We start from the raw sequence: 27,297 nt of genomic DNA on the forward strand, positions 1-27,297 counted from the left end.
CTCTGTATGTGGTTTACAGAAAATGCAGAAAGTTAAATAGCTTATGTTGCTGGAACAATAAGTGATGCAGAGGTCAGAGCCTCTACCCTTCATAACTCCATAGGGATGAGGTTGTTTGCAAATAGTGAGGAAGAGGTTTCCTACGTGCATATTCAAGGTCTTATTGGCTGAGAACAGTTACTGTGGGGAGAGGCTGGTGCCTGTCATCATGCCACAGTCACTGAGTATCAGCTAGTTGCTAGCATTTGTTTGCTAGTGTAAATGGGTCCTAGAAAAGAAATTGCAAGCCACTCTGGTTCAAAAAGTTTTCAAAATCTTCTCTGTATCTTTGAACATCTTCTAATTTTTGTCTGCTTGCATGTTTGGGGAAAGTTTTAGAGGAAGATTAAACTTCGATGAAGATTAACCTTTGATTCCCTAGCAAACAGACCAGTGTCTGGCACCTGGTAGATGTTCAACATATACTCATGGGCGGGATGAATGCTCTGCATAGATGATGCCTTTATGGATGTTGCGTACATGTGTGTTTGTGTGTGTCCTCATAACTTCTGAGGGCAGACTATGAGGAGGTAGCATTGAGTCAGAGTCTTAAAAAGTAAGATTTCAAGAGGGAGGGAAAGCATTCTGTTCTATCCAGTAATAGAGGAAACATGGTGAAACAATACAGCAAACCTAGGACATCAGTGGGCTCCTGGCAGAGTCAGGCCCAGGCTAAGGCTGAGGCTCATGTAGGAGGAAACTCCCAGAGTGGTTATATACCAATTGTTAGGAACAGGAGCCCTGAAGAAAGATTCCCTAGTTGTGAGTTCCTAGAGGCTATTTTCCTGGACTAAGTCACCCTGTGTATCTTAGTTATCCCTACTTTCAAACAAGGACAATCATTTCAAATAGACACTCTATTAAAGCACGACAGTTCACACAAAGCGGGGCATACAAAATAGGAGACTTAAAAATAGGGCAAATGCAATAGGAGACACTGGTGCTTTGAAATTCAGAGTGGTATGTTCATCTCTCGAGCACATGTGAGCGTGCAGTATTTATGTGAGAATGGGCTTTCTCTCTCTGTCTTTCTGACAGCAGAATGTTACTCAGTATCCTCTGCATCACCCCCGATCTGAAATAGACCCAGGTCCTTACCCGCCAATAATATGTGATGCCCCTTAATTTTGCTTTTGAGGATGATGCTTGTTTTCAAGAATATCTACTTGAAAAGAAAAGGGATAAATAGGACAGTGACACCAGCACCTAGGATGGCTATAATCAGGTTGGACCTTCCTGTAAGTCTGTGTTGCATTAAGGGAAGTAGCTCTTGAAACTGCATGGCTTTTGCTGAGAGCACGCGTTGCATCAAAACCTTAGACCAAATTACTTAATGCTGTCATTTTCCCCTTCGTGATATTATATTATATAGGGCACAACCACTTTTGGTACAGAATGTGTCTTTGTAGGTAGTCTTAATGTCCTTTAGGAATAAAACAGGGGATGTATAAATGTGTGGTGTGAATTTTAACAAAAGAAAAGCATAGGGCGAATTCTGAGGTCTGTAACGTCCAACCTAGTTTTTTTATTTACGGAGACCTAGTTTTATGCAGTTCCTAGACTCTGCTCTCTCTGCTGTCACTAGGTCAGGACTGTCATTGTCACTGCCTATAATTCTTTTTCTTTTTGTCCTTGGAAGAGAACTGCCATTCTTCCCAGTGTTCTCTTTAGACATCTCATGGTCTGTGATGCTAATGAGGCCAATGTACAGAGATGTGGGGATGCAAGAGGTAGAATCTCTGGTCACTGAGATAACTTCGGTTTCTTCTCATATACCCTCCCTCCATACCTATTCCTATCCCTTATAAATAAGAACTGAGCGATAGATCGACCAATATTCCCCAACTCTTCAATCATTCTGCCAACTTTGTTATTTACTCAATACTGTCTTTGACTTCATTCTCCTTTTAAATACCTTTGAAGAAAAATATATTGCTCTCATTTATGGGAAACTACCAACTCCTGTCATAGAAATGAGGTAGCCAAAACACTAACTATAACTAAAAAGCTATATAACTGAATTCATTCTAAGCCTCAGGCTGCCTTCTCTTTTTGTCACAAAAGAGAGATCTTAGAAATCCAGACTAGAGGGTACTTTATGCAGAGATCAGAATTCTAAGAATAGTAAAGGTAACAGTAAGTCTTGGTTAGTTGCTAACTAATGCCAACAAAAATTACACTTTGTTGGGACCCTATAGAATAAGGCCTTGCACTAGCTTGTTTTATAGAGACTTTGTAGCAGAAAAGGTTTGTAATACTATCAATTAATATTTAGTAAGCAATGACTTTGCCCTACAAACCTCATCTTCTTTGCCTCAGTACAGCTCTGTGAGGATTATGATATCTGTTTGGCTGGTATCACAAGAGACTGTGTCCCAAGTCTCAGAACTGGTGAGTCATAGAGTCTGAAAGGAGAACATGTTTCGATCTCTTGTTTTGTTTTTTTGTTTTTGTTTCTTTTTTTTTTTCCGGAGCTGGGGACCGAACCCAGGACTTTGCGCTTGCTAGGCAAGTGCTCTACCACTGAGCTAAATCCCCAACCCCTCGATCTCTTGTTAAGATCTTCAATTGCTTATAATGTACAGACAGTTGGTCACTATCACCAGAGCTTTGTCCCTTCACTGTTACCTGCTTCTTGGAATCAAGCATGCTTTGTTCGAATGATGGAGTTTTGTATGCTTTCTTTGAGGCCAACATTCTGTCTATGACTCTGAAGATTGAAAACCTGAATGTGGTGTATGTCGCCTGGAAGCTGAAACATAACTCTTTACCACCTTCCCCTTTCAGTCCTGTTCATGTTCAATATCCCTTAGAAATTGTTTTCTTTGTGATATTGGGGTTGTCTTAACTCATGTTGAACACTAGAGAGGCTCAACCTGTTGGAACACTGGTGGGTTTCTTTTAGTCAGGGGAACTGATGGTAATCGACTAGGAGAGATTCTTACCATCATATTTACCATTGTATTCAGAGTCAAATTAATGTGGTAATTTACTAGATAAAGGACTTGGCTTAAGTGTCTCCAAATATTAGCAATCAAATTATGAGTAACACCCCTGCTATGTATGTACAATTTCAAATATAACTTATCCATCAATCTAGCATCTATATATCAAACATCCACTTCGGATCCTTGCAAGCATCAATGGTGAGAACACGTAGGAACAATTCACTGAAAACCAGCTTACCTCTCTTGGCTTAACATGTAAGATAAAGCACTGAGTGAGTGTTGTGGCAGAAGGGTTTCAAGAAGCTTCCAGCCTCAGACTTAAGCAAAGCCCCTCCTGTGTGAGCAGGATTTCTTTCCCGCCAGTCCTACAAAAAGAGTAATTGCAGCCCTGTCTGATGACATGACACAGCTCTACACAACTGCAGAACATTTTTTCTTTTTAGTTTTGTTTTTCTTTGCTCATTCTCAGTTCTTAGCAATATTCTTAAAACTAGGCACCACTTTTAACCGAACAATAGTTATAAAAGAAGAAAATGTCAGGTGAAGCTTTTTTTTTTTATTAACTTGAGTGTTTCTTATTTACATTTCGAGTGTTATTCCCTTTCCCGGTTTCCGGGCAAACATCCCCCTAATCCCTCCCCCTCCCCTTCTTTATGGGTGTTCCCCTAGCCAACCTCCCCCCATTGCCGCCCTCCCCCCTACAATCTAGTTCACTGGGGGTTCAATCTTAGCAGGATCAAGGGCTTCCCCTTCCACTGGTGATCTTACTAGAATATTCATTGCTACCTATGAGGTCAGAGGCCAGGGTCAGTCCATGTATAGTCTTTAGGTAGTGGCTTAGTCCCTGGAAGCTCTGGTTGCTTGGCATTGTTGTTCATAAGGGATCTCGAGCCCCTTCAAGCTCTTCGAGTTCTTTCTCTGATTCCTTCAACGGGGGTCCTGTTCTCAGTTCAGTGGTTTGCTGCTGGCGTTCGCCTCTGTATTTGCTGTATTCTGACTGTGTCTCTCAGGAGAGATCTACATCCGGCTCCTGCCTGCCTGCACTTCTTTGCTTCATTCAGGTGAAGCTTTGAGGATATCTTTGCATTCATGCAAGTAACTTGGAGGTAAATCTTCAAGGAATCTTCTTAGATAAAGTTTCCTATGAGGATAGTAGATAGTCTTGTCGAGTGACTTTTTCGGGCACCTTCAGGAGCAGCAAGTGTATTCAGACCAACGAAGAATGCTATTCCCCTTACAAAGTTCAGCAGACCACAACTGAGACATTTAACCCCACCTCATGCTGGATAAATCTAGTGTGCTTAAAGAGGTAAAACAAAGACCCAGGGTCCCCGCTGGATTCCTTCTCTGCCTCAGATTTCCCTTCAGTGGCCAAATTCATATTTGTGTCCGAAGAAAATGAGAAGCCTTCAGTCACTAGAGCCCTTCAAAAGTACAGATGCTTTAGTGAGAAAATGGTGTCAAGACCTCACTGCCCCCTTAAAAACTTACCTGCTTGTATGAGGTTTGTGACTGTTACCTTGAGCCTTTATCACCCTGATAGACAATGAACAAGAAAACAAGCAAGCTTTTTCTTGCCCTTGTGAATTTATAGACAATTAGAGTTCTCAAAGCTTTTACTCTCATGTCTTCTTAGCAGAGTTCACTAATAAGATAGCTCTTTGCTTTGCCGGTTCATTTGTTTATTTTATTTGAGAGAAAGTGAAAGTAGAAGGACAATTTTAGGTGTCAGTTCTTTCATTTTTACCTTGTATGTTCTAGGAGACGATCTCAGATCATGGACCCTGGCAGCAAGTAGTTTTACCTGCTGAGCAAGCCTTTGTTTAGCTTCTTAGTGTGGAAGGATGGTCCCCTGTTATTTTGAGAATCATTATTGTCTTTCTTTCTCAACATTATATCTCCAGAGGGAACTCCTACCAAAGTATCTTAAGTTGGTCATATTGCTGTGGATGCTACAATCTCCATTTTTTTTCTGATGAGAAAGTAGCACCAGACTGTGACTGTTTGGGCTAAAATACTGACGTGTGTGTATGGGTTTCATAACGCCCCTCTCTGATGATGAACATTGACAACTGCGTTATTCAAAAGTTTGCAGATAATTTGGTGTCTTGTTTTTTTGGGGGTTGCCTATATCTGATCAAATGTCAGAGATGCTATCTCTGGTCTTGAGGATGTTTAAAAGCTGGTTCTTCACTGTGTTTGTGGGTTTCCTTGTGCCAAGCCACTTTTCTTATGTATAACAGCAGCCTGGCAAGCTAGTATGAGTCTTACTCATTTTAAAAATGACTTCAGTGGACAACTTCCCCAAATTTTTGCCCTGGTTTATACCTAAAAAAATACAGTTGGTGTGAGCAATTAAGTGAATTGCTGTATCTCGAAACAACTTGTGTCTGAATCTTAGACTCTAATTTTGTCCCTGTGATTGATGGGAAATTCAGACATCATTTTTTGTACATATGTGTATATATATATATATATATATATATGATATATATATATAGTGTGTTTGTGTGTGTGTGTGTGGACGCGCACACGTGCATGCATGCTTATACATACATATATATGCAGACAAGTATTTAGGTCTCCATCAATGAGTTGCAATCAATAAATGTTATCAAATTTCAGTGCTTATTTGGATTAAACTGTATCAAAATAACTCATAACCAAGATTCCTGAGAGAGGTCATGCTACCTATTCATGACTATGATAGTGTATTAGATTCCTACAGAGCTAAAATGCCTCACTTGGCAAGTAAAGCCAATGAAATAATGTTCCAAATTCAGTATTGGCAAAAGTACTAGCACCTAATGGAAATCAGAACATGCCTGTTGTTTTGGGCACTTTTTTACTATAATAGCCATGGTTTTTTGTTTTGATGAATGTTAATCTCTATCTCTGACTTTAATTATTTTAGGGGACAAACTTCTTGGTGTAATGTTCTATTATCAAGGCTGAATAGTTAGAGCATCATCATAGTTTCTGGAACTAATCACAAGTTATTACTATCATCAGATACACACATGGATAATATTGTAGTCACACACATATGTATAAATACATATAAATACATTTGTTCTCTCTCTGTCTTATTCCTATTATCATTTGTTAATTACTCCAGTGTGTGAGCCTTGAAGAAGGTAAAATTATACTAACCCAAGATAATAAAAATGAGTATAAGATGAACTGCAGCCTTCAGGTAGCTTATAGTTTCTTTGGGTACAAAGTTGTGAAGGGCAGATAGTCACAATAACAAAGAGGTTTTTGCCTATGAGAAAAGTCAAAAGCCATAGGATGTAGTAATGGACTGCAATATGGTATACTAAGTGGATTGTCAAGTTCTCTGAGTGAGCATGATGAAGTGTCATGATGGTCTAGTGGCATTTCACCAACAGTGACTGAAGAGTTTAGATGAAGAAACAGCAGGTTCAGAGGCCACCAAATCAAAGAACAAGACTTCCTCATGCAAAAAAGTATCTGTGGGGAGGTAAGGCTGAGACAGACTCAGGAATAAATGCCTACTAACCTGATAAGAACGTGCTGAATGGGGCTGGAGAAATGCCACAATGGCCATGAGTACTTGCTGTAATTCTAGGGGATGCTTGTTCGGTTTCCTGTACATCAGGCATTTTACAACCATTTGCAATGTTTCTCCAAGGAAACTGATGCCTTTTAGTTACCTGACTTTTTTAGTTACCTGCACACATGAGGTGCACGTACAAACAAGTAGATATACACATATGCACATAAAATAAATAATTGTTAAAAAAGAAATCACTGAATGTTTCGATATTTTCATATACACATATATGTAACTGTTAGCTAGAGCATTTTCTCTCTCTATTTCTCTCTGTCTCTGTCTCTGTCTCTGTGTGTATTTATACACACGTATATGTGATCTTGTGTTCATACACACATGTATATGATCTGTATTTCTAGTTGGTGATGTCTGTTTTTATATGCATATTTTCAAGTTATTTCATTTATGACAGAGACAAATTAGCAAAATAAAATAAAACAAACTATACAAATGATAAGAGATGTTGCAGAAGGCATATGATCATGTATATGCATTTGCCTTGTTCACATCGGTACTTCTTCATTAAATCTTATTAATAAACTGTACAGCATCTTATACTTGATTATGTTACTTGTCAGCTTTTTGCTTCTGAAAAAATTACTATCATTTTAGGTTAAGAATAAGATGTGACTGAGACAAAGTGTTTGAATTGCACTATATTGTAGTGTTCTCAGGTTGTATAACTACTGGAATAGATTCAGAGTTTGTGTATCACTTTATGGTGATTATTCTGAAATTTAGCATACTAACATTATGGGATCCTTTCCTCCTCCTCCTCCTTCTCCTCCTTCTCCTCCTCCTCCTTCTCCTCCTTCTCCTCCTCCTTCTCCTCCTCCTCCTCCTTTTCCCCTCCTCTTCTCCTTCTCCTTCCTTCTCCTTCTCCTTCCTCCTCCTCCTCTTTCTCCTCCTCCTCTCCTTCTCCTTTTCCTCCTCCTTCTCCTCCTCCTCTTCTCCTCCTCTTCCTCTCTTCTTCCTCCTCCTCCTCCTCCTCTTCCTCCTCCTCCTTCTTCCCAATTGCAACCCAAATATTATCAGGCTAGAGTAAAATAGTAGGGCCTTTGGAGTTAGGGAACCCTATTGGAATCCTCATTGTGTTAATTTGCTAGTCTATCTTGGGTAAGTTTTTTTAACTCCTCTGAAGTCTGCATCCTTTCTCTTTTTGAAGCTAGGGTGAGATTAGTTAAGTCCCAACCAAACATAGTTCGTCCAAGGCAATAGTATCAGGAATCTACATTCCTTGGAAAATGATGCCAGATCATCTGGCATGGAATCACTAGTATGCTAAAGAGAGAAAGTGAAACTATAATTTGGACAAGAAATTGTGGTGGACATATAGAGGAGCAGGCGCCTACCTCATACTAGAATACTGTTTGTTTATTCATTTCTCAAAGCTATTACAAAGGCTGTGAATATTTATTTAGTTCTGCTCCCAATAGCCTTTCTAATAGGGAATTATTTGGGTACAACGAAAGACATTTGTAAATGCGACTGATAAGACTGCCATTGGACAAGGAGTGTTTTGTTGGACACAAGAATTCTATTATCCCTGGTTTCAGTTGTCAAGTGCCCGGGGAACCCAGAATTTATGGTAGCAGCACAATGGGCCTTTCAGGGCCCAGCAAAAGAGCTGTGAGATCCTGCTCCATGGCTTTTCAGGGCTTCTAATCTTTTTATCGGGCCCGGACAATGCCGGATTCAGCTGCTGCCTAAGCCTCCTGACTGTCCATTGGCCATCAGGTATTGAGCAGTAATTACCATGGTGACAATGGACTCTCTTCTACGCCCGTCCACAGCCCTTTAGAAAACAGCAAAAGTTGTCACTTTGTATTAGGTGCTTCTAAAGGCATGGCTTACTTAGGAAAATGACTGAAAGGACATGAAGATAATCGTGTTCCGGGTTTCCTTTAAAAGACCACTGTGTCAAAACCATTTGGAACCCAGGAACTTTGGCCGATGGTTTCTTGTAATTACAGTTATTTGTTGGGCTGCTCTTGTTCTATCGGTGAGGAATCAGCTTGGACGGCTTCACATGGGCCATGAACCAGTTGCTGCTGGAAGCCCCTAAACATAGAGGGTGAGCAGAGGTCTAACTGGAGCCAATGAATACCAAAGCAATATTAAACCTCCTTGAGACTTGATTTCTTCATATGAAAAAATAGCAACTGTGATGCTTATAGATGGATATCAGTCACATTTTATATGATTGCAAATGCTCTATATAAATGCTGCTATGTCTACTGATGAGCTTTATTCAAAGTAAACATACATTGAAATATAAAACAACATAACAATTGTAAAAAACCAATATGTATCTGGCTTTTTATAATCACAGCTCATGATTTTTAATTGAGGTTCTGAATTCCTACTTCCTACTTTTTATAATAATTCTCCACAGTTGCTACCATCCACATTTTATATAGGAAAAAAAAGGCCTCAGACAGTTACTGCTTATCTAAATTCAATCTAGTTTAGCAGAGGTAAAACCTGGGCTTTAAATCAGGTTTTAGCACAGTGCCTCTCTCTTTTAAAAATTCATAATTGACTGACTTATCTTATAAAATATGCTTCAACATATGGTTTGGGGACTTTGGCAATAACAAGAAAAAAACCACCCAGTGGTAATTATTAACGGTGCTTAGTCATCACTTTAACAATGTGGAGAACATGTAACACCCTAAAAAGGCATACACTCCCATCTGTAGATACCCAGTGCATGCTGCACTTATCGAGCTCCTTCTGCTGCTTGCTGAGCAAGAAAACCACAGAGCAGGATCAGTCACATGCTTCTAGTCCTGACTTCTAGACCATAGCAGTATGCAGTCCTAACAGCCGCTTCACAAACCTGCTTTGTAGCTCACTTTTGCATTGATGACATGGGGAGGCTTAGTCATTTGTTTTGGTTGACTCTGCTCCCAACTATCCTCAGTTCTTTGCTGCATGCTTATAGCAAAAGCAGAAAATATTGTTGGATGCACAGCAGGAACAAACACTACTGCCTTGTAGAAGCAGCTCAGGTGTTGAGGCTCTTCTTGCTTATGAGAAGGAGTGGATTTCTTCACAACTTAGTCCAGTCCTGCTATGTCCTTGCTACATGCCCTTGGACATTAACTACAAAGACTCAATATCAGTATCTATAAAATGGGGTATCATTATCATCTTCCCTATTTATCTTGGTCTCCTCGATGGCAGTGCTTCCTTTCAGCTCATGTTCTAGTTAATGAATTCTGTATTCATGGTACACACAGACATAGGTTTTAAGATACTGAAGCAAGCATTGATGGAGTCAATGACAAAGGCTACATTTAATACATTCTGCACATACTTTTATTTACCCTTTGGCTAACATAACATGGTTGGTGTTTACCACTGTTCTGTTAAAGGACCTTCGAGCATATACCTACCCTGGTTGAGATTACATTCTAGAAGAGAGCCTCCACTAGAAATGACTCAGCACTTAGGTGTCCTTATTGCCCTTGTAGAATTCAGGCATTCAGTTCCCATCACCCATTGCAGAAGAATTGGTATGCTCTCAAGCTCCAGTTCCAAGGGCTTTGATGCCCTATACCACTCTCTGCAGGTACTACCCCATGCCTGATCTACGCACAGGTACACGGAGACACACAGACACAAAGACACATGTGCAAATGTGTTAAAATTTGAACACAGAGTCTCAGAAAAGAACTCACACATGGTAATCTATAAGGCAAGGGATTCTTTTAGAGATCTGGAAAAGATCATGACTGTATACAAACCAAATCTTTACATTTGGATTTTTCTCAAGCTGTTATTACTCTAGACATCCATATATCCATCCATCCATCCATCCATCTGTCTGTCCGTCCGTCCATCCATCCATCCATCCATCCATCCATCCATCCATCCATCCATCGATATTTTGAGATAGGGTTTCATGTTGAAGCTAAGATTTATATCAAACTATCTTCTGTCCAAGATTCCTGAGTATACAAGTTGTTGATAGCCTTCCTATCTGTGTTTGGCTTGTTTAGTATGTCTTGTTTAGTCTTGTTTAGTCTTGTTTAGTATGTGTGCATAGTGTTTCCCCATTAAACTTCACACCTGGAGTGTTCAGGGGTTCTTGTTCCAGATTTCTCTGTCTCTCTGAAGTAATATAGTCCACTTAATACCTGTGTCCCTAAGAGCTTTAGTCACATTGGTGGCCATGCACAGCAATAAAAAGGGACGGTAGCACACAAGGTGGTTGCCCTGGAAGGTGGCCATGATGACTTTCGACATGAAAGAGGAACATCTTAGAGCAGATAGGGTGTGGATGGGGCAAGGCTGGTTTCAGGAAAACAGAAGGCAACACGTGATTCCAGGTCTGTGTGCAAAGGAGTATATGCAAAATAAGAAAACAAGAAAGCATGAATCTTTTAACATGAGGGCCTGTGCAGAAGAAAAAGGTATAGAGTAAACCCTGACAGCCCTCTCAGACCTAGCAACATTGCTAAAAATATTCAACAGTTTAGAGAATTTATATTTATCCTTTTGTACCCAAGGGGCATTCCATACTTGGGGAGAAAAGCCTTTCCACGGAGATCATAGTTCTTCATTCACAAAGTACTGCAACTAGCAAAATTCTAAATCATTGATAATGTGTCATTTTTGTTGTTGTTTCTTCCTAAAGTCCGATCTTAAATGAAAGGCATTTCATATGGAACAACCTTCAAGGAGGTGAAGAAGCGGGTCAAAGTGAAGGTTCTGCAGTGGTTTCCGTAGATTAAGTAATTCAATTCTCATAAATAGTGCCAGCCAAAGAGTACACTACTTGCGTTATTAGCCTGGAGAAGGAAGAGAGAAGGAATTAAGAGCTTGAGGATTTTTCTGACCCTGCCTCTCTTGTTCTTGGCTGTGACCCTCTGCGATTGTCTTATTCTACAGAATCTGGCATGGAAATATCAATTGTGTTATCACCAGCATAAGATAACATATTGCGTGGTTTGGGAAAATGGCCTTTTCATACTCCTTATATCATTTTAATAATTCACATATAATCATTAACATCCCATTCATAAATGTATTGAATAATGGATAATTACCTTGCACAGTGCTGAGTTGTGTGACTATAGGCAGACACTATTTTACTTGGAGTCTCTCAGGTCATGCAATCGGATAAGTAAAACTACATAAAGGTTTGAAAAGCCTGAAAGTAAGTTAAAATTGGCATCTTCATTCATGTGTTTCTGGGACAAATGGAGATAGGAAGGTGATTTTGTCTGTCTATCTTTCTCTCTGTCTGTCTAGATGCCTACCTATGCTGACTACTCCCGGAAAAGAGGCTTATATTGTGCATACCTCAGAGCTTGGAATATAAGACATTCAGGATGAAGGCAGCACTGGGTTTGGTTCCTGGTGTGACCGTTTTCTTTCCTTGTGAATGGTCATCTCTTTTCACTGTTGCCTAACATAAAAATATACACACGGAAGACTGAAAGGGAGAGTTGGAGATAGAAATAAACAGAGAGAGGGCAGGAGAGGCAGGGAAAGAACAGAGGAAGATAGACAGGCTATACATTCTCTTATTACATGGATGCTCATCTCACAAAGGGAGTCCTACTTCCACCTAGATTTTGCTCAAATGAGGTCCAAGAGTTCAAATACTACCACATTGATTTTCAGGGGTGTGTTACAAACTTTCAACCTATATAATATTACCCTGATCCTGATTACCATGTTCTTTTCACATGTGAAATACAATCATTCATTTTGAGCAGCTCCTAAATCTGACTTGTTTTAACACTAAGTAATATCTATTTATTTTTATTGAAAATAGGTTTTTATATAATATATTCTGATTATGGTTTCCCTCCTGTAACTCCACCCAGATCCTTCCTTCTTCCCCTCCTACCCAAATCCACACCCTTTCTTTCTCTCTCATTAAAATACAGACGGCAAAGCATGTTTCCAAGGGCTGTGGCTGCTCATAGTCATGGGATCTCCAACTGCATGCCAGAGTAATGGAGAGACTTTGACAGCCCAGGTTATCACAGTGCCTGCTGTTGCCACTCAGCTCTCCTATATGTTTTTCCACTGGAGTTATGAGCTGTCTGTCCTTCTGTCCTGTGGTATTCACAACAAACTTTCCTTCTGCAGTGTGCACTTGGGCAGTTCTTGGAAGAGTGAGGAGACAGCCTGTCAGCCTCTGCTCATTAACCTAAGGACCATGTGACCAGTGAGGTGGCCATCTTGTGATTTGGTCTGCATTATTTGTTGGAAAAATGCCACAAGAAGATCACACTGGGATTTAGAAGTTTCTGGCTTAGCCAGGTAGCCTTTTGTGGCCAGATTGGTCTGCAAAAAGAAACAGCATTTTGGAAAAGTGAAATACCTTTGTAACCTAACATGCAATTGGTTCAATAAAGACTTCAAATTTCAAAAAAAAAAAATACAGACGGCAAAAGAGATAAAGTAAAATCACATAAAATGAAATAGGAGAAAACAAACAGAAGAAAATATGCCCAAGAAAAAGCTCAAGAAACACATATATACATGCTGTTAGGCATGAGGCTGGCCTTAAGATTTGTTTGTGTACCCAAAGAGATTCTGTGAAGCAAACTAATATTTCTCTTGTGAGCAATTATCAGTTAGAGGTAGCTTTTGGCTTAAAGATTGGGGCTCATGTCGAGTTCACCTCTCAGGGTTAGAACCTGATCTGGCTCAAACCTGATTAGGCCCTATGCATTTTGCCATGGTTTCTGGTCACAGTCTCGTATGTACATAGGTCCTGTTGTGTTTAGAAGGTCTTGTTTCCTTTATGCCCTACTTCTTTCTGGCTCTTAAAATCTTTCTACCTTGTCTTCCTCGGGGTTCCCTGAACCCTAAGTGGTATTAGGGGATGGAGTTTCACTAATTTTAAAGTCCCACCTCCCATTGATATTTTATCTATATCGAACATGGAGGAGCCAAATAACAGTTCATCTTGAAGCCAAATCCCCTGCAGCTGTGACTTTTGGACCTAAATAGATCATGTGTTTTCATCATATAATGGTGTGACAAATAGAGTAGATATATAGTCTCATTCCAAAAGAAGGAAAGTATAAGGAAGAAATGAATGATGGGTCCCAAGCAAGTCTAAACTTATGAAGAGAAACCTGCTGTTAAGAAGGCTTAATAAAAATTTATTTTCATGAGAAAACTCTGCTTTTATAATCCACTGCAATAAAGGCCCCTCCTGTGAGGTCTATTTATTGTCAGTTTACTGGGCTGGTCTCCCAGAGCTGGCTAGTATTTGGGGCCTGAGATCTACATGTGTGGTTTTTGGTGGCAATACTTTTCCTGCCTGGCAATCATATGTCTTGGGGTTGCCTCATGCATCAGCTCCACATTGTGTGAATGGCTCCATGCATGTCCAGGACAAACCCAGGGTTTCCCAGTACATCCCATTCTGAATATCTCACATGTTAAAGCAATTCTGTTGTTCTTATTGCTTGCATCTCTTAAGCAAGGTGCTAGGAGCACATTGTAGAAGATTAAAATTCATCTGCATTCTTTGAGTGAAAATTTTTTATTGTTTTGTTTGTTTAATTTTGTTTGGGGGTGCTATATTAAGGAGGTACTCTATAGAACAAAGAAAAGTAGAGTTGAAATAAAAATAGTACAATAAATAATTGGCAATTCTGATTAAGCCACCTATACAAGCTGAGGTGGTCATTGAAGGTAGATATTCCGACATTGAAGAACATTTAAGAGTCTCAGGTATGCTTTTCCTTAGTTCTGTGCCTCACTTTTCAAAGACCACAGCTGTTTAGACACTCCATATATTTTTCTCTATTCAGTCAACAAATATATAAATAGCTGCTCTGGGTTAGGGAATGTGTTAGACACTTCAGGAGATACAAAGCTCCATCAGACCAAAAGTTAGGCAGAACACAGCTCCACAGAGAAGATCCAGATTTTGTTGTTGAGAGGAGTTAAATGAAAGCCTGTTGAAGATTGACAAGCATGTTCAGCCTTGTGCTTTGAACTTGTAGTATGTGGACAACTATGCCAACCACTTCTATTCCTTGTTGTCCTTGAGTGGATCATCCCATGAGGACCTCCCAGCTCTGGAGAGCTTTTGTTCCCACTTTAGAAGGAAATGCATGACTTTGAATCAGAGTACACATTGACTAGAAAATTGTCTCTGAAACCTTTCCATCAACCCTGTGGGGGTTATGTTATTTCTAGAGTGAGTGGATCTGACCTTCACAGCACAAGCATTTGGAGAGTCCCCCAGATTTTCCTTTGTTATCAAAGTACCAAACACATATGTGATTATTCACACTACACTGGCAATTCTAAATTCTGTTTTTTTTCTATACAATTGTAATAGCTCATTTAAATATTAGTTTTATTCCTAGGCTATTGTCTTTACGGAGAAAAGTTCATCTTATGCAATTGTCTATCCCCAATATAAATTAGTGGGTCACTTTTCTAACTTCCACCACATCTACATTACTAATGATGCTTCTTTTCTTTACTGTTTTTCTTTTTCTACAGAAATTACTGTGCTTTGGCTTTGTGACTCTGTGAAGACATTCGTTTCTGTTATTTGTTGAATCACCAATCAGATGGGTGGAACATGTTATAGGAATTGGCAGCAAGTATCCAATGGGTGAAGAAGGTAAGATGGACCAGTGGTTCTGAGGGATTCAGAAGCTACTATGTTTGTAGATATGGAAATTATGCCTCCCAGTTATAATCCTTGTATTTGGCTTGATCTATAATTTCACCAAATTCAAAGTAGCATTTTAGGAGGCAACACCTGACTTTGAGGCTTTAAGAAAACAACCATTCAATGTTGTCTTGATTGGCTTCTTTTTATTGTGTACCTCTTAGGTGCCACTCTGGGGAGGACAATCTTTTTTATTAAATCTTATATGGGAGCACAGAGAAAGATTAAAGATGGTAATTCTTTGATAAGGACATGCCTCGACAGGCTACAGTGATCCCTACACTTCATTTTCTGCCTTTTCCTTGCTTTTGAAAGGAATTCCTAAACTAAAAGCAAGGTGGCTTGCATTGTATAAGAAAAAGAAATTGCTAGGAGGCTTGAATTTTCATATCTCAAAAGCCAGGGAGATTCAATAATGAGCCAGGATGTCTGATTTTATTGGTAGGCTCTCTTCACTGACTGACTCTTCACTCACTGACTGACTTTAAGTTACTGAGTTCTTCTCTGTGACAATACAGCTGAGTTCCTGACAGTTCTTAAGAATTAGAAGTTTTCCAATCCATTTGCCTCCATTTTATTGGCTCAATGGTAAATGACACCATTTCCATAGGTCATTAACATCCCTAGTTAAAAATCTGAGTTTCAGAAATGGCCACTATGTAACCTGACTGGCCTGAAACTTACTATGTAGACTGGACTGTCCTTGAACTTATAAAGATCCACCAGCTGCTGTCTTCTGAGTGTTGGGATTGAAGGCATGCACCACAACACTTGGCTTCCAGATTTAAAAAAGTTAACACTACTTCTTTTGAGATGATTTGTTATTTTCTGGGATTCTGGATTTATCTAAATATATGTGTCCATTGTGCATATGTACATAATTCCAGGTGGTACATATGTGCAGGACAAATGCATGTCACATATTTTTCTTCTGAACCTTTACTGTGCTCTATATCTAAAAGCTGTATGTTCAACTGTTCAAGGTTCAACTGTTCAAATTTGGCTCAAGGTCCAAATGCTTGTGCTGTGAACTGTTCAGGGTTCAACTGTTTAGTCAGACTAGAAATATAATAGAGATTCCTTGTGTCTGTTAGTCCTTTATTCCTCGCAGTAACTGATTCTAGTGTATACATCCTGTTTTCGATTATTCTTCAATTACTTTTGGTTGATCTATTCCAACAGACAGTATCCAATCCAAGGCAAATATTGGTCTCCAAGCCTATTTTTCCTCTGCAGCTCCAAAGAGTTCCGTCTTTCATATACACCTTGAGAAATATATCTAAGTTCATCTATCATGTTTCTCTTCTGGTTCATCCCTTTTAAAGATAGAGATATGAATTAGTTATGAGTTTCTTAAGAGACTTTTAGAATCCTTTAATAAGAAATCTACCCTCTACTGACCAGACTTGCATCTCATCTGCTCTTTCTGAACACCCAACCTTTATTATATATTCCCCCATGAGCTACCCATTAGGATACAGGCTTGTTTTCCCCAAACAATAGCATCGATCTTCTTTTTATATCTTAACTTGAGCATGCTTATTACTAAAAAGATTTGTTTGCTTGTTTGCTTTGTGCTTTTATGCCCCAAGATCAAGTCATGATTGTTTGCTAGACAATATTTCAGTGGCCAGGAATTACATCATCCACAGTAATTTTCGCATTAGGCCTAATTGTCAGTAGATTAACCAGTTTTCTTCTTATCACTGTGATCAAACAGCAACAACTCACAGGAAGAAAGATTCCTTCTGGCTCATTTTCTTAGGAAACTGAATTCACTGTAGTGGAAGGATAGGGAGTGGAGCAGGTTCAAAGCAGCACAGATATATGGCATAGCTCCTTACACTGTAGCCAGATAAGAAACAGCTCTGGATCAAACTAGAAACAGATATAACCTTCAAGGTCTACCAAAGCAACTGACTTCTGCCAGCTGAACCACAGGCTCTGAAAACACGTTCACTTCTTAAAATAGCACCATCTTCTGTACAAGTATTAAAACATAGATCCTGTGAGGAACATTTCATATTTGAAACACAGCAGTATGCTTACTTGGCTACTTTTCCAGCTCCAGGTTTTTGGGGACATGATTCTTTTAGTTTCAAGCATTTGTATGCAATATTTACTTAGTAGACAAATAAACTAAATAGAGGCCTTAGGTACATTTTTAACAGAAGATGGTAAAAAGAAACCTCAAGTACACACACACACACACACACACACACACACACACACACACGAGTGAGAGAGAGAGAGAGAGAGAGAGAGAGAGAGAGAGAGAGAGAGAAAGGAGACCTTATTAAGATCAGATAGCTGGCATTGTATTCTTACACTGTGTCAGAAGAATAGAAGAATGCTGCCATTAAAGATATCACTGCCTTAGTCCTTGCCTTACACTGCAGCTACAATTATAATTCAAAATATTTAAATAATAAAACGATCACATAGAAGATGAGTTGTCCATGCTAATATGCTCCGACTTCTGTTTTTTTAGTTTGTATCAGTAGAATGTCTATAACTGTGCTTTTTACCAGTCTCCTCTCCTGTCCTACCTCTGGATAAATCAGCTGAATTATGGGCAAAAACATTTCCTCCACCTAGGGCTGCTTCAGCACTCAGACACTATTGTTAAAAAGACAGTCATCTAGCCTCTGTGTGTATAATATTTAAGTCTTTGGAGATTTCCTGCATCTTTGAGTTTCATGTATTAATGAGAGTCTGTTTTGGGAGAGAATTTACATTTGAGAAGTCTTCACACTTTTCTCCCACGCTCTGGTTAACAGTCGCTAAGCAAACAAAAATACAAACAAAACAACAATGCATGAAGCAAATCTGCACCTCCCTGCACAGCACCAGCCTGATTGGGAACTTGCAAGGCCGGGATGGGCTGCTCCCTTGTTGGCATATTCTGCACTGCTCTGCTCTGACGCTTGGTTGGGCACATGACTTGAGTCTCTCCTGTGCCCGTGCCTGTGCCTGTGAATGCTAATCATCTGTTTCTGCCGAGGCTGCTGGGTTGAGTCTTTTCATTGCATCAGCCCTCTGAATCAGCACTTCATAGTGTATACTAGTGACATTTCCTATTTTTTTTCAGAGAGTGGGGGCAAGAAGAGTGAGGTATTAGTGAAGCAGAATCAAAAGCTAAATAGAAAGCACTTCTAGGAAACCTGTTTTACCACCTAGGAATTAAAACCACCATTTTCTTTGAGAATTTTGCATGGCTTTTTTTCTAAGGCAAGGAAGCAAAATACTCTTATGCTTCCAGCAAAGACCATTGAGACCAAGGAGGTTGCTGCCCTCAAATCTGTATTTAAAAATATTAAAATATTAAAAATAACCACTACCACTACCACCACCACCACCACCAACAACAACAAAACACAAACACACACACACACACACACACACACACACAGAGAAAGAGAGAGAGAGGGAGAGAGGGAGAGAGGGAGAGAGGGAGAGAGGGAGAGAGGGAGAGAGGGAGAGAGGGAGAGAGGGAGAGAGGGAGAGAGGGAGAGAGGGAGAGAGGGAGAAAGGGAGAGGGGGAGAGAGGGAGAGGAGGAGAGAGGGAGAGAGGGAGAGAGGGAGAGGGGGAGAGAGAGAGAGCAAAACATGACACAGAATAGTAGACTCTTGGACTTTTCAGGACAGTGTTATGATTTTCAGAAAAGGGCTTTTCTATCTCGGGAGAAAACAGCTTGTTAGGAACACAGCAAGATAAACAAGATTTAGTCATTTTCTTAACTTTGGCGGCTCAGATGAATCTAACCCTGTCCATTTCTTTTATATTGATTTGCAATATGTGGGAATTTTAGTTTCTTGATTGTGTCCCTGTGATTTGCCACAAACACAAGGAGGATGGAAAAGACATGTGCCCTGTCTAATTGAAGCTGGCAGCCAAGTAGATCTGTATGATGCACTCAAGTTGGAGTGGAAAGGAGCTGGAGGAGAGAGTTTCAGCACAGGGTAAAGACAGGGCAGGGTCATAGGAACATCTCTTAGGCTAAACCATCAGGAAACCCCCTGGAGCTTTTGCTTTCCCCGCCTAGCCTATCGGTAACTTAGGTATGATTCTCAGTTCACCAGAGAAATTTCCCACATGCCTGTAGGATGGCTGTCAGCCCTGCAACCCTGCTGGGTATTAAATAGGGCACTGGGGCTTGCAAATGAATGTCTTAGAGAAGTGTCCTTTGCAGGAGAGGCCTACAAGAGCACTCACACCCTGCTGAGGAGCAATTGTCTGGGGTTGCAGGTCACAGGTCACCCCATTATTTCACATTTTCATAGAAGTCAATTCCAGAGAGCTGCTTGGAGGGCACCTCACCTGTGCTGCCAAATCCACCAGGCTCTGAATTGTCACTGACAGCTCTAAATGTTGGCAGCCTGCTGCTATGCCCTCTGTGCCTGCTGGGGCTGTCTGAGAATGCACATTTCCTATTTCAGAATGTAGGCCACCATGGAGAAGGAGGCCAAGTATCTGTCTGAAGCCAGTGTCACTGAAATCATAAACAGACATCCCATTCACTTGTTGACTATATAGTGCAACTCTTCAGTATGTATAATGTGACAGCTATTCCCTGATTCAAGAAAGGATTGCATGATGCTCTTAAAGGACAAACTTACACCAAAGTGCCAATGGGTTGACTTACTTTATTTAACTCACAACCCAAAAAGAGCTATTTGTAATAATAACTGGCTGATGGTTATTGAACGTTGTTATGAGGCAGGCTCTGTCTTACATGATTTACAGTCAGTATCTTGTTTGATGTTGCTGGAAACTTCAGCTGTTGTGTTAGGTGCTGTGGTACCTGGTAGGATACTGAGGTTTCCAAATAGCTCCAGAACTTGCAGAAGACCACAGGGATGACAATGAATAGGTTGGTTCTCTGCCTTTGTGCATGTCAATGTGGGGTTACCTAGCCATCAGTTTGTCTCCTCTTAGTCTTTTGTATCTCTTAATCAACTTGTTTGGAAGAAAGCTGGAAGATATTTCTTGCAATAAGTTTAGTCTAGTCATGTTTCAAAAGTCCATAAGAACTTTCAAAGTTGCATAGTGGTTTCCAGCACCAATACCAACAGGGTTCTATTGTGCTGTTCTTCATCAAGAAACCTTCACAGACAAAACTTATTGTATATCTTGAGCTAGGCACTAAGACTGCTGGAAAAGCTTACATATAAATATGACAACAAAACTGAACTTGTACTTTTAACGAGCCCTCCTCTGCATTCTGTTGATAATATGAGGCTGGCAGGCACAACACAACCAAGACACAGTCACATCTCTTAATGCTACACACAGAAGGACTAACTATGGTAGACAAAATCAGAAGATGCTTCATCGAGAGAGACAATCACTGGGTTTAGATTTGAGCATGGGTAGGACTGACTTGGAGGAGACAAAGAATGTTCTGAGTTCAACCACCTTTGGTCAGGACAAAAATATATATTTTATATATAATATATTTGTGTGTGTATATATATTATACATTATATAAAATCCCTTCCATCCCTGAAGCCAACCACTACTTTTGGGTTGGTATATAACTACCCTCAGAATTTTGTTTTTTATCATTAATTAACTAATTCACTTACATCTCAATACCTGTTCCCTCTCCTCCCAGTCCCCTCCCACAGTTCCTCCTCTAACTGCCCCCCCTTCCTCCTTTGAGAAGGGAGAGACCCCTGGGTATTACTTCATCTTGGTACTACAGTATCTACAGGATTAGGTGCATCCACTCTCACTGAGGCCAGAAAAGGCAGCCCAGTTAAAGGGATGGGATCTACAGACAGGCAACAGAGTCAGTGATAGTCCCTGCTGTAGTTGTTCGGGGTCTGCATGAAGACCAAGCTGTACATCTGAGACATATGTATGAGAGGCTTAGGTCCAGTCCATGCTAGCTAGTTATTTGGTTGGTTATTTATAGAATTTCTAAACAGTTACAGGGCCATACATTTAAATAGCCATTTATGTTTATCCATGTTGACATCCAACTGCATTCTTCTGCACACTGTTCTATATCATAGTAAAAACTAAATTTTCTTTCTTCTCTTACTTGTGCCTGTTGAGGCTAAAACACTTCCTTTTGTTTTTAAAAATTTTAAGCTAATACAAGAAATCCTCCTGAACCTTTCACCTAGAGTCTCTGACATTTAAAAGTAATTTGGTTTTATTCTACGTAATAGTTTTATGAATTATCACCCCAAATCAAGTTATATCTTGTGTGCCACTAAATCATAGACCCAAGTAAGTTTCCTATTCCTATGCTCTTATATAGAGAAATTATCCTGATGCACTGGCAACTAAAAACATATTTCTTGACCTGCTAGAAATAGATGATCAACCCTGAGAATACAGATGTGCTGAAGAGACAATCTTTATATACCTTGACCTATGGGGAAGAATTTGACCCTGGCTTATTTGCTCTTCAAGGGCAACTGTTTGGGGGCAGGAAAGCACTCTCCCTGTACTGGTTTTTGTGCTCAGTGGTCCAGGGAAGCAAAAGACAGATAAATTGAAATCCAATCTCTTCATTTCCGACAACTAGCCATTTAGATGGCATTATCTTGTCTGTTCTGCTTGTCAGAGTCAACATAGCATCTCAAAGGCTGGTGTAGAATTCCCTGGGAAAGACCAAAGCATCTCAGTGTTGCTCAAGTGATCTGTGTCCTTCCTCTATGCATTGCATAGCAAAGTGTAGTGTGCATGCATAATGAGAAGAACTTTGAATACTGGGGCAGGCAGGAAGTAACCTAAAGAGGCAATGTGATAGGGTTGTGTAGCCCTGTGGTCTAGATATCAAAGTATTGTTCTAAGGTCCCCATTCAGGCTTTGTATCAGCAAACAAATCCCAATAGCCTCCAAGAGACACTCTTCATGATCGTTACCAGGACATACTTCATATTTTTTTACAAGCTTGTTTGTCTCAGGAGGTGTAAAGTGAGACAAAGAGAAATGTCCCAATTGAAAAAGCAATTGAATCTGCACACAGTGGGGTGAGATATCAAGGAATAATTTCCTAGATACTAATTAATCAACTCCTTTATACAGTAGACACACATGTATTGCCTTCTTTCTGAAACTAAATTAACCTAAACACCTGCCAATAAGCTCATGACGCTTTCTTTTAGCAAGGAACTCATAAACCGAGGCAGGCATCTGGTGGCCCCCTTCTAAATCTCCTATGTCCTTAGGGTAGGTAGTATAGACATTTCATCTGTCCCTTGATCGTTTCAGAAAGAAATCAAGCTTTTTCTCTGATGTTGTACCTAGTATCACATGGTTCCTTCGACACTAGATTACCTTTCCCTCTAGAGGGTATGAGGCCAGATTACCCTATGCCCTTTGGACAACTCAGAGCTCAAGGCAATGAGAGAAGAAAGGACAGAGAAAGAAAGGTAACAAGCCATATTAAATCTACCATCAGTTCTCTGTGTCTGTGGAGGATCCAGAAGGTTACATCAAGACACCTGGCAGATGCCTCCATTTGGAAGCTTTAGAGAAAATTTGAAGGGGCCAGTGAGTTCATCCCATTGAGAGGCTTTGAATTTTCGTAGCTGAGCACCATGCCAAATGCTATTAGGTTGTCATAGTAACAGTTCCTATACATTTTATTTCACAGAAAAGGCATTATAAAATATTGGTCACATACATGTGAAAGGTAGTAAGTATGTGCCGCTCTGAATGAATCTCTGGCAGATATTCCCAATATCATAGTTTATCCATTGCAGATACCATGCTGGGTCTCTTGATGTCTCTAACTATATTTCCTAATTTATACTTAATAAATGAACTGAGTCATGTACCTAGGTAAGTAGATTGGTTTTCCTGCATTTACAGGACCCTGAGTTCAATCCCCAGTACTACTATTCCCCCAAAAGAAGATTCAAAAGATTGATATCCTTTGTCTTAAATCATGTGCATTATTATTCTTGAGCAATAAAAAATAAAACTTGCAGCCTGTATGGTTTCAAAGCTTGAGGCTAGACTATTTCCCTGCCCAAGCTTCGCACTACAGCAGCAACCTGCCCTGTGCTCACACAGGGCTAGCTAGCATGACTGGTCCTCAGGGTGGTGAGGACATGCTTAAGGCCGTGTTTTCTCTACGGTGCATCTCCACCCAGTTGTAATGTGAGGTTTGTGGTGCATCTCTTGTCTAGTAGCTTTAGTTTGAGGCTTAAGCTTTAGATTACAAGATAACTTTTCCAGATCATTACCTGGCATACTAGATTGACTAAGCCTAACATGTACTCTATGTCATCTCCAAAAGTCCCCACCTACCATGGAACTTTCCACCCAGGGCACATGGTGGGTTGTCCCTGAACCTCTATGATGTTTTGAACCTGAAGTTCCCCCACCCATGCCTTTCTCTGAACCCATTTGTCTAGATTTGAGGAGAAAGTCCTCTCTTCTATGTACAGATTGCCATGAAAGAAACCCATTTTGAAAGATTGTCGATCCTGTGTGAGAGCTGACCACTTTTTACCCCTGTACACAGAGATCTTGGTGTTGCAGAATCTCACTGTAAGTACCATTACCCATTTACTTTCATGGCACCCTTTGTCCACTAAAAAATGAAAGTATGCTTTACAACAATTTTGAAGTGAAAATTATAATTCTCTACTTTAAAAGTTAATCTATCTAGTTATTTCCTATAACTTTAATTCTTTCAAAACCCATTTTAATGTTGGCCCTTAAACACTTTAACCTACCTTGTAACCCACCACCCACCAGAAATAGTAGGAAAGAAAGGATATTAGGGAAATGTACATGTTTAAAAAGGATCTTCGGAGTAATTCCCTACCATGTTGTCTGGAAATTGGCAGTTAGCTTCACAGATTAGCAGTTGTAGCTTGATCTATTCACCAGCTCTTCATGGATACACCAGCAGTCCAGTTCAGTAGAGTTGGGATAGCAAACACAAATGAGCAGCAGCAGCTAGGCCTCAGTCTCCTCTGCTCTCAGCAGTGAGGATGCCAGGAAATGTTCTCAGCTGTGCCTTTCTCAGGGAAACAAATGTCAGTGAAGACACAAGACCCACCAGCCAGCTCTAGAAGCAAGCCTAGCTTAGCCTCCATCACTGTCCACTGAGTGCTCACTAATCATCACGTGTCCTCAACGGGTCCTGTCTCAGCTGACAACACTGCCAACCAACTGGAGTCCATGGAAGTGGCAAAAAACTGCAGCAAATCACCAGATGTTTGTTTTGAAACTTTTTCCAACTATGCAATGTAAGGCAGACTAATACATGGGTGATGTTAGCAAACAATACTTCATCAAGTGTTCTCTCATGTACTTCAGCAGAACATCCTTTCACCTGTGTCTGCTTCAACTAAACATTCCTTCATGTGTTTGCCTCAGTAAAACACCATCCAAATAACTTTCCAAAGAACCTTTAAGCTTCCACTTCAATTTCTTTTGCCCTTAGCTGCCGACCATAACTACTTTTGCTAAAGATACCACATACTTTGGCTGAAGAAGATAGAGAAATTAATATCAAACTAGCTAGGAAATTTTCTACCAGTTGCCTAATTTTCAGAGTTCCAGAAAGAGCTGTGCAGAGTGCTAGAGGAGATGAGACACAGCTGCTCAACCCAGTCCTGGACCCTAGAACAGGTGGGGTATATCATTTCCAAGGTCCTCCACACACTGAAAAGCAATTTGGTAGTTACCAAATAAGGAGAGGCATTATTTACTGAGGATATAGGCATAGGTAGGTTTCCCATGTGCCAGTCTATGGCCCTGGCTGGACAGCCATCCATAATGGGAAACCTTAGCTAGACTTAGTGAGTTATCCAAAAACAAATAAACAAACCCCGTGTTTATTTAGTTGTAAAATAATAAGCAATTAAAATGTAATTTTTTCCCTCTGACTTTAAGAGAAATTATCACACATCTGTAGCTCTCTATGAGTCCTGGGTCTATGCTGAACATGCATAATGGAGAAGTCAGTGTTGCTCTTCCTGTGTTAATACATAGCCATTTGTTTATCTTCAAGTCTACAAGGTTTGGGAGAAGAAACTGGGTGTTTAATGGCATTTTGTCTATTGATGTATGGGGTACATGTACATGCTTGCTTGGTGAACAGTTTAAGCAGGAAAGAAATATGGTACATAACCACAGGACTTTCCACTGCTGTGGGTTTTGGCAAACTAGCCTTAAGAATAATGGTTTCAAACATATTTTCTTTAAAAGGGGCAGGTTTTGTTCTTCACAATAACTGCATAGCCCTTACAAGTTGGAATCACATATCCTGTAAACTTTCCACTCTAGCTACTTGAATGGACACTATCCATTCAAATTCATCTCATTACATTGAAGAGCAACTTAAACTGAGAGGGGATACACACACACACACACACACACACACACACACACACACACACACACACACACATCCTCCTCACAAAATAACATTGCCATTTCTTACAATCCAGGGGGCAACTAATTGAAATTAAGGCAGATTTATTTTCCTTTAACTATTTTGTCAGTACCAAGATCTTTGAGTAGTTGAAGATACCAAAATGAGTAGGGTTTCTAATCAAAGTAGTAGATGTGTTCCTGCTGGAACAAATATCTCGAGATGAATCAATCAATGTATTTCAGTCCCTGGTTCCCTCCACTGCTTTATACCTGTTGCAAAGCAGAGTACCACAGTTAAGGTGCATTTTGTAACAAAGTTGATCACCTAATGGTGACTGGGAAGGAAAAGAGAGAGAAAGGAGTTGCTGTCCCCAAATGCTGTCTAAGGCATATCCAGGTAATCTAGTTTACTTAACACTATGAGTGCTTGCTATAGTGCTTCATTGGTAGTTTGCATGATATTTAGGATTGACTTCTATCACTATACCACCCAGTGTCTCCTTCACTACAGGATTTATGGTCTCTGCTTTTAGCGGAGAAGCTTCTTCAGCTTAACCACCTCAAGAATTGTTTCAATTGTAAGTTCCATCTCACTAAGGAAAATAGAGTTTCCATTTCTTCTAATGTGAGCTAACATTAAAAGACTGATAAAGTAAGATTTGGCCACTGTATTTCTTTTTTTTTTTCTTTTTTTTTCCGGAACTGGGGACTGAACACAGGGCTTTGTGCTTGCTAGGCAAGCGCTCTACCACTGAGCTAAATCCCCAACCCCATGGCCACTGTATTTCTAATAGAGATGAATTTGATATCATCTATCCCAAGCCCAGAGGACCATGCAGGGCGATCAGAACAATTGTATGACTACATTGTACCCCACCTTCTGGTTAAGAATCCCTCTGCTTGTTATTTTCCCTTCCAGGTAAATTATTCTTACCAAGAACAACCCTAGGAAAAACCATGATGTTAACTTTGTCTCAAGCCAATCTGTGACAGACTCTGTTGAGTATTGGAACAACTTCTGTGTCACTTGCTCCAACACTATTTTCATTGAAAATATCTCAGATAATTAGCACAGTGCTAAGAACAAAAACACAGCCATGCTCAGCACCTGGTCACATAGAATTTAATTGGTTCCTACTCTGGACACAGAGTTTAATCCTGTTTCTATACTTTATCCAAGCTTTTTGCCTGTCTTGTTCTTCGAAGGAAGGTTAATAGAAACATCCTATAACCTGGGTTCTGCTCAATGAATCATAGGATAAATGGTGCTTCCAAGAGAACAGTAGTGGTATTGGAATGACCTTGCTTTAGATTTACTCTATTTAGTCCAATATAACTCCGCAAGATGGAGTCTAGGTTAAGGGGGACATGTACTGGAGAATAACGGAGTATGTGATGGTTACTTAGAAGATGTAGAGATGTGCAACTGGCATGTCAATGGGAACCACTGCCAAGGTCAGACATTGAAGATATGATGGAGCAAAAGCAGATTTTCATTTAATTTCCAGAAATATGGAATAAGGATCAAGAATAGGTGAAATGGAAGTTTCCTTGCCACCTATAGGCTTTGTAGGTATCAGTCGGAAGAATTGCATTCCTATGTTTACAATGCCAAACCACCTAATGGCATGAATCAGAAGGAAACCAGATGCTCACTGTGCTGCCTTCTTCTCCATTTCGACAACTACTCTTTTCTCCATCCCTT

At 40.1% G+C, this 27,297-nt stretch overlaps 1 protein-coding gene and 1 non-coding gene across 4 annotated transcripts in view; both read left to right on the plus strand.

Annotated features, from left to right (window-relative positions):
• Positions 1-27,297, plus strand: part of Cdh11 (cadherin 11) — a 156,565-nt gene that overhangs the window by 50,604 nt on the left and 78,664 nt on the right. For 2 of the 3 annotated variants that reach the window (NM_053392.1, XM_087595275.1), the window contains 1 exon segment: positions 15,061-15,184. The exons of the other annotated variant lie outside the window; for it this stretch is intronic. The gene's annotated coding sequence lies outside the window, so the exon portion shown is untranslated. 3 annotated transcript variants of the gene reach the window in all.
• LOC120098681 (small nucleolar RNA SNORA44) lies at positions 12,477-12,605 on the plus strand. The gene has a single exon (XR_015644472.1). It is a non-coding gene; the product is annotated as a small nucleolar RNA SNORA44 (small nucleolar RNA).

This window comes from Rattus norvegicus, chromosome 19 (genome assembly GCF_021556685.1).
Source record: "Rattus norvegicus strain SHRSP/BbbUtx chromosome 19, alternate assembly SHRSP_T2T, whole genome shotgun sequence".
NCBI lineage: Eukaryota > Metazoa > Chordata > Mammalia > Rodentia > Muridae > Rattus > Rattus norvegicus.